Genomic DNA, 7,292 nt, shown 5'->3' on the forward strand with positions numbered 1-7,292 from the left:
AACAAAGAACCAGGTCACTTAGAGAATTGGGAAAATATTATAGTCCTGGGAAAATCTTCCTGTCTTGGTATCTTTGACCTCTCTACAATATTTTCTGCCTCCACAATTAGGGCAAAATTCTCATAAATGTCAAATCACCAGGTCCTCTGAAGGATGAGTTCTTGAATCCACCTACCTGAGTTCCAGTCCTGATTCCTCCCACTTACTGAACCTGAGATGGTACAGTTTACTTAACTTGAGATATTAGCTGAGTTATCCCTGTGCCTCATTAGTTCATCTTAATAACTGTAAATTTGTTGTAATGATTAAATAGTTACAAAGAATTTAGCACAGGATCTAGCAAACAAAAGCTCAAATAGCTTTTTGTTTTGTTTTGGTTTGGTTTTAACATTGTTCTCACCTTCATGGGATTTTTAAATAAACTACTCAAAAATTAACAGGTCTTTCATTACATGTCATTAATATAGCAATGGGAAAGTTCAGCTTTTCCTTTCTCAAATTATTATTGCTTTAGTTTAGGCTATTTTGGAAAGATGAACTTATTAATAGAAGAAGTGGCTGCGTAAATGATGTAAATCAGTAGCTTAAATGTGTAAATTTTATAAAATTGAGGAAAATAAGTGACTATTTCAGAAAAGTTCAGTGGAACAGCAAACACTGACATAACACAACACCATAGCAAAAAGGACTTGTACTAGTGTTTTACAGGCGTTAACTAATTTTATCCTCAGCATAAGCCTGGGAGGTCCATACTACAATTATGCTCATTTTATAGGCAAGGAAACCAAGGTACACAGATGTTAAATTACTTGACCATGGTAATCCAGCTAATAAATGGCAGATTTATTGGCTTCACTGTGTTTATTAAACACTGTGCTAATATTAACTTTCTTAATAACAATACTTTTTACCTCCTGAATATATGAACAAAAATTTTTTGAAAAGTTTTCTATGTAGCTCAGGGATTATAAACACCATTCCTGTCCTGGGCTTTAATCCAAGACTGTATTACTTTCACTAGAGAGAGAGAGCTAAATGTTTAATGGGGAGAGTTAGTGCCTTACTACTACCCACTACACTACATGGCATTTGTCACTTTCTCTGAGATATGAGGAAATGTGTCATTGAAAACAATGAGAGTCAAATATACCATATTTAAGATTGTAGGAATAAAAAAAATCTTCAGGTAGCCCTAGTGAAAAGGTGGTCGTGGCAGAAAGGGACCCCAAATATGTGCAGGGCTGCAGAGAGTCCCTGCACGGTGTGTGAGCAAGAAAAAGAAAACAAAAACAAAAACATGAGATAGAACCCTTAGCTTCTGGATGAAATTGCCTAGATATTATGAGAAACTAGATGACCCCTTTTCCCTCTCCAAAGCTTCTTATCTTCCTTACTCAGCAAATTCATTAATATTGGCTTTCATTCAATGGGAAATTGATCTCAAACGAGCAATCCCAGGAAGGTCTTATTCCAAACATATTGCAACGAGCATAGATAAGAAGAAGTACAAAAAGGGAGGGAATATCTGAATGATATATATTCAGAACTAAGAAAATTTTTAAATATTCCAATTAAAAATGGTTACACACAATTTTAAATTCTTCATGTGCCATGCAAAATTATTATATCTAGTACTACAGTCAAATGAAGATGTTGCCTTTAGTTTTCATCTTTACAATGTTCCCAATCCTTGAGGATTAAGAGCAAAATCTAGAAGAATTTCTACTCTGAAATCTTTTTTTAATTTTTTTTTCCCTACAACTTGTCCCTCCACATTAGTGTTTGCTGAGTTCAGGGGTTATCTTTATATACTACTTCTATCTCTTGTCTTGATTTCAGAAACTATTTTTATTGATATAAGTGTACCTCCAGATATTTTTAATTTGTTGTTCCAATTTGCCATGTTTGGGGGCAGGTGGGGCATAAACACATAGGGTGTATTACTGGGACTACCGTAAGTATAGGCCTTCATGGGTATCTGCAAAATTTATCATCTGTGTTCTGTATAGGGAAGGTTATCTCCTAGGTAACTACCAGGTAATTGATGTTTCTGTAACAGTTTTTGAACATTTATAGCTAATACCCAGCACCCAGGAAGGGACAAGTGACACGTACTCCGGGAATCAGAAAAGACTGTTTATTTCGCACAGGTGCTGGGCCAGCAGAGTCACCTTTAAACACTGTGCATCCTGCTATGGTTTTACTGGTTTTTTATACATACGTGCTTCCGGGATGGGCAGGGCTAGTACAGTTCCTGGCTTCTGGCTGATACAAGAGGCAAGCAAGATTGTAGAAGCCAAAAGCATGCAAAGGGAGTATCTTGCCCCAGACATCTGGCTGCCCCTTTTTATCTGCTTTTTACCAGCTTTCCTTCTCATCCCTACCTCCCACCCCCCCCATTCCCACCCCACCCTTGATTCTCAAGCTGCTGTAGCAGACTTAGAGAAAATCAGTTTGTGGAGGCCAGGGAATCCTTTGCGGCCATGGGAGGAGGGGTGAAGACCGTTCTGGCTTCTTCCTGCTGGACAGGGACGTCGAAGGGAGGAATGTGACAGCTAGGGTTCTTTGCCATCCAAAGGAGAGTAGCGACAGCTAGAATGGTCCAACTGGAGCATCATCTGGAGTATTATAGCTTCTAGGCAAGAAGAAACAAATCTGGTTAGCGTGTTAAGAATATAAGGACCAAACAGGAGGGCTATGAATTAGCCCATTAGGTCCATTAGGATAGGACCAGATAAAGGGAGGAGCCAGGATACCCAGTTCCATATATTGCTGCAAGAGTTCCATCAGTCTGTTAATTCTTTCCTGTATTTGATGAACTATTACTTCAGTTGTTGGGCCATACCTCTATCCTTGATTGGTTAACATAGAAGTAGCATCCTCATGTTAGGAAGAGACATGTTCTCCCCTTCTCAGCAGTTAACAGGTATAACTGTCTTCTATTTTGTAATACTACTACTGCTAAAGAGTCTACTAGGTCTTGTAGGGTTACTGAAGAGTTTTAACTTGTTCTATGTCATCTGTCAGATCTTGGGATAGTTCTTGGTAGAAGGAAATAGATGAGTCTACTCCCCCAATTCCACTACTTACTCTGGCAGTGATTCCCAGTCCAATTAGTAGAGGTATAGCTTGGATAGCTCGTTTAGACCAGGTATGTGCGGTCAAGGGAATTATAAGGGATTGGTTGTTGAAGAGAATATTAATTTGGGGGGTTAGGAATGCAAAGGTGTAAATTCCTATCCAGTTAGCAGGCAGGCACAAATAAGCAATAATTCCACAAACAAAGAATATTCCCACAGGGGGAAGGAAACAGGGTGACTCATGGTTTTTACCTGTTTGTATATCTCAGCTTGGTTTCACTGGTTGTTAGTTAAGTTATGTAGAGGGGTTGTTCCCCACTGGTCTTTAAAACATAAGGAGGCCCACCCTATTACCTTCATATCAGTAACCACGGGCCCTATTGTGACAGTTATGTTATCTGTTGACATGTTGCGGGGGATAGCCATTTTGATTACATTACCTGGGTCTGGGGCAGCCTCATAACATAAGGGGGTTAGAGAGAGACAAAACCTACAGTCCTTGGCTAATTAGGGTTAGAGGAGTTGAGAAGATGATGGGTTGAATTTAGAATCTGGTATGAGCAGAAGTTAAAGTCATAAGGGCCACTGAGTCTGATTTTTGGAAGTTTGGGTCTCCTGGACAGACTTCCAGAAGTTTGCTTTATGGAATTTTGTACCTCCTGTTGGGATGACTCCTTATAGTCCTGGCCTTGGACTCCCCCTCCATCAGACAATCCAAAGTGGGTTTGTTGTGCCTAGCAGGCATATTTGTCTGGGATTCCATGACATGATTGTTCCCTGTGAAAGGTGTCTTGCTTTAATTCTTCCTTGCCAATAAGTTTTTTCATTGTGGGAACAGAGCGAGGTTGACTGATAACATTTTGCATGTTGATATGTGTATTTGGTGAAGGCCTTGTGTGTAGTTCCCTGTCCTAAGGGTTGTTTCAGGCTATTCAGGGCAGGGGAAAGGGAAGAGCTCATGTGTTGGTCTTGAAACAGTCATCATTACATTGAGGAGGTGACATCAATTCTTATGAAAGAACTCAGCATTAACGGTAGGAGAAATTTTTTTTGTGTGTTAGAGTAGGTTCCTGACAGTTTCTTACTCCAAATAGGGGACAGCAATCATAACTCAGATCATATACATCTAAGGAGAATAAGACATCCTGACACTAGTAAGTAGAGGAAAGCTAACAAGAGTTTGTGACTGAGGCGCCAGTCTGCGGGAGTAACTTGGGTAAGCCCTACAGCAAAGAGTATAGCAACGAGTATAGAAAGAGAAACAGGTAGGGGATGACAATGAAATTTGAGAGAGAATGATTTGTTATAGTTCATTTAAATTGCTTGGTGATTTCCTCAAGCTTCTGGTTACGGAGAATTCTCAGGTGTTGGCTGTAGGCGGCTTATCATCTGCTATCTTCTTAAAGATGATCTGTAAAGGATTATTCTGGTTAGCAGTCACTTTCCATTCTAAGCGGTTGTCAGGTGACAGGTGGGGTGCCTTTACTCAAGGATGGTGGATTCAGGCAGTTAGTCCTGCAATCTTGAGGGCTATGGGTGTGGTTAGCAAAACTAAATAGGGTTCCTTTCAGGTAGGTCTGAGTGGTTCCCTTTCCCAATCTTTAATCCAAACCTGATCCCAAGGTTTGTGGGGTTATACACTTATTCCTAGGGAAATAGGTATCCTGTCTGTCAACCATCTATGTATCTCAAATACGGTTTTTCCTAATCCTTGTAGTTGCTTTTGTATTTCTAAATTTCCTAGCTCTGTCAGGTCCCCTTGTTTTGACTAGTGGAGGGGGCCTTCCATATAGGATCTTGAATGGGGAGAATCCTATTTTTGCCCAGAGTGTATAGCATATTCAGAGGAGAGCTAGGAGTAGTATATCTGGCCAGGGCAGGTTAGTTTCCTGACATAGTTTTGCCATGGCTGATTTAAGGGTTCAGTTCATATGTTCCACTTTCCCTGAACTCTGGGGCAGGTAGGCTGCGTGTAAGTTCCACTGGATACCTAACGTTTTGGTTACTTGTTGCACCACCTCGGCTACAAAATCTGGGCCATTGGCTGAAGCTATGATTAATAGCATTCCATGTCTGGGAATGATATCCCTTAGCAAGGCCTTGGTTACGTCTCTTGCCTTCTGCGTGTGCGTGGGGTAGGCCTCAACCCAACCTGAAAATGTGCAGATGAATACTGGAAGAAAATTGTATCCTCCGCTGGGTCTTATTTCGGTAAAGTCCACTTCCAAATCCTTGAAGCATGCCTGTCCACAGCGTTGGATTCCCATATGCCCAGTGGGGCCCTTTTTTGGTGTTATTTGGAGCACAGAGGAGGCAGTGTTGAGAGACCAAGGCACAGAGGGAGTTGAGCATGTACATAGTAGAAGCTCAATAAGGTTTCAAGGGTGATTTTTCCTAGGTGGGTGAGCTCATGCTGTTGGAGAACCACCTGGTAGGTTAGCTGCTCTGATACATAGACTCTTTGGTCTGGAAGTACCCACCATCCTTCTTTTGTCCGGCCTCCTTTTTCCTGTTGTGCTCATTTTGTTTCTTGGATTGTGCACGTTGGGGAAGTTGGCAATTCCGGGGCCAGCATGATTTTTGAGCATGTTTGTTTTCCCGCTGCTTGTTTAGCTGTGGTGTCAGCCTGTCAGTTATCTTCTGACACTGAGTCTTTTCCTCTTTGGTGTCCCTTGCAGTGGATGACTGCTACTTACCTCAGTTCCCAGACTGCCCTTAATAGCTTTAGGATTTCTTCCTGATTCTTTTTTGTTTTCCTCCTGTGGTCAAAGGTCCTCTCTCCTTGTATAGAGCCCCATGTACAGGTAGAGTGGCAAAGGCATAGCACGAGTCAGTGTATATGTTGGCCCATTTGTCTTTACTGAGTTCTAGTACTCTAGTATAGCTCTGCTCTCTGGGCTGACCACCCCTGTGGAATGGTCTTTGCTTCTATGACCACAAAATCAGAGTCTACCACATAACCAGTGTATCTTTTGCCTTCATTCACAAAGCTGCTGCCCTCAGTGTACAGGATGAGGTCAGGATTTTGTGAGGGCCTGTATGATAGGTCAGGTGGGCTAGAACAGACTTCATCAAGTACCTGTAGACAATCATGCTCTGGAGGTCCTGCCACTAAAGGCAAGAAAGTGGCAGGGTTTCGAGTTTTAATGGCTTCCAATCTTATTCATGGGTTCTCACATAGCAGTCCCTGATACTGTGTCGTTCAAGCATTAGTTAGCCAGTGTTGTCCTCCAGCATCCATCAAGGTAATAAGAGAATGGGGAACCTTAACATTTATGTTTTGCGCCAATGTGAGTTTGTCCGCTTCCTCGATTAAAAGTGTGGTGGCTGCCAGGGCCCTCAAACAGGGCGGCCATCCTGCCACAACTGAGTCAATCTGCTTTGAAAGTAATGCCACTGGTCTTTGCCCAGGTCCAAATTCCTGGGTGAGAACCCCCAGGGCCACCCCATTGCTTTCATGTTGAAATTTTGTGATACATCTGGGAGTCCCAAGGCCAGTGTCTCTGTGAGTTTTGGTTTTAGAGTTTTAAATGCCTTTTCCTGATTAGGGCCTCAGAAAAGGGGTGCCCTTTCTTCCCCCTTTAGTGCCTCATATAAAGGTCTGGCCAACTCCAAGAATCCTGGGATCCATATGCCAGCAGAATCCTGCTGCTCCAAGGAACTCTTGGACCTGCACGTGGGTAGTGAGAACCAAAATGGCACAGATTGCCTATTTCCTTTTGGCTTCCGGCATCCATTTGCCTTGGGTAATTTTGAAGCCCAAATATTTAACTTCCTGTGGGCAAATCTGTGCCTTTTTCTTTGACACCTGGTATCCCGCCTCTGCTAGTAGCCTGAGTAGGGCCCTGGTTCCCTCCCAGCATTGGGTCTGCATGAGACTGGCTAGCAGGAGATTGTCCACATGTTGGAGGAGGACACACCTTAGGTCCTGTCCCAGAAACCTGGCTAAGCCGTATGCCAGTGCTGCACTGAATAATGTTGGTGAATTTTTGAATCCTTGTGGCAGTCTAGTCCAAGTGAATTGTTCCTTTGCCCTTGTGGTAGGGTTTTCCCATTCAAAGGCAAATAGGGGTTGGCTATTAGGTGCTAGCTGGAGACAGAAGAAGGTGTCCTTTAAATCTAGATATGTGAACCATCCTGCTTCAGAGGGTATGAGTCCTAGTAGAGTATATGGGTTAGAAATGCAGCATGATAACTGTTTCATTAATGGCT

At 42.3% G+C, this 7,292-nt stretch overlaps 1 long non-coding RNA gene across 1 annotated transcript; it reads right to left on the reverse strand.

The window, feature by feature from the left end:
- Positions 1 to 2,118: 2,118 nt before the first annotated feature.
- Positions 2,119 to 3,629, reverse strand: LOC107179877. Its single transcript, XR_006216985.1, has 2 exons — positions 3,333 to 3,629; positions 2,119 to 2,635 (listed from the first exon to the last, which is right to left on the reverse strand). It is a non-coding gene; the product is annotated as an uncharacterized LOC107179877 (long non-coding RNA).
- Between the last annotated feature and the right edge of the window lie 3,663 nt (positions 3,630 to 7,292).

The sequence above is a fragment of the Panthera tigris genome, chromosome B1, assembly GCF_018350195.1.
Source record: "Panthera tigris isolate Pti1 chromosome B1, P.tigris_Pti1_mat1.1, whole genome shotgun sequence".
Taxonomy (NCBI): Eukaryota; Metazoa; Chordata; class Mammalia; order Carnivora; family Felidae; genus Panthera; species Panthera tigris.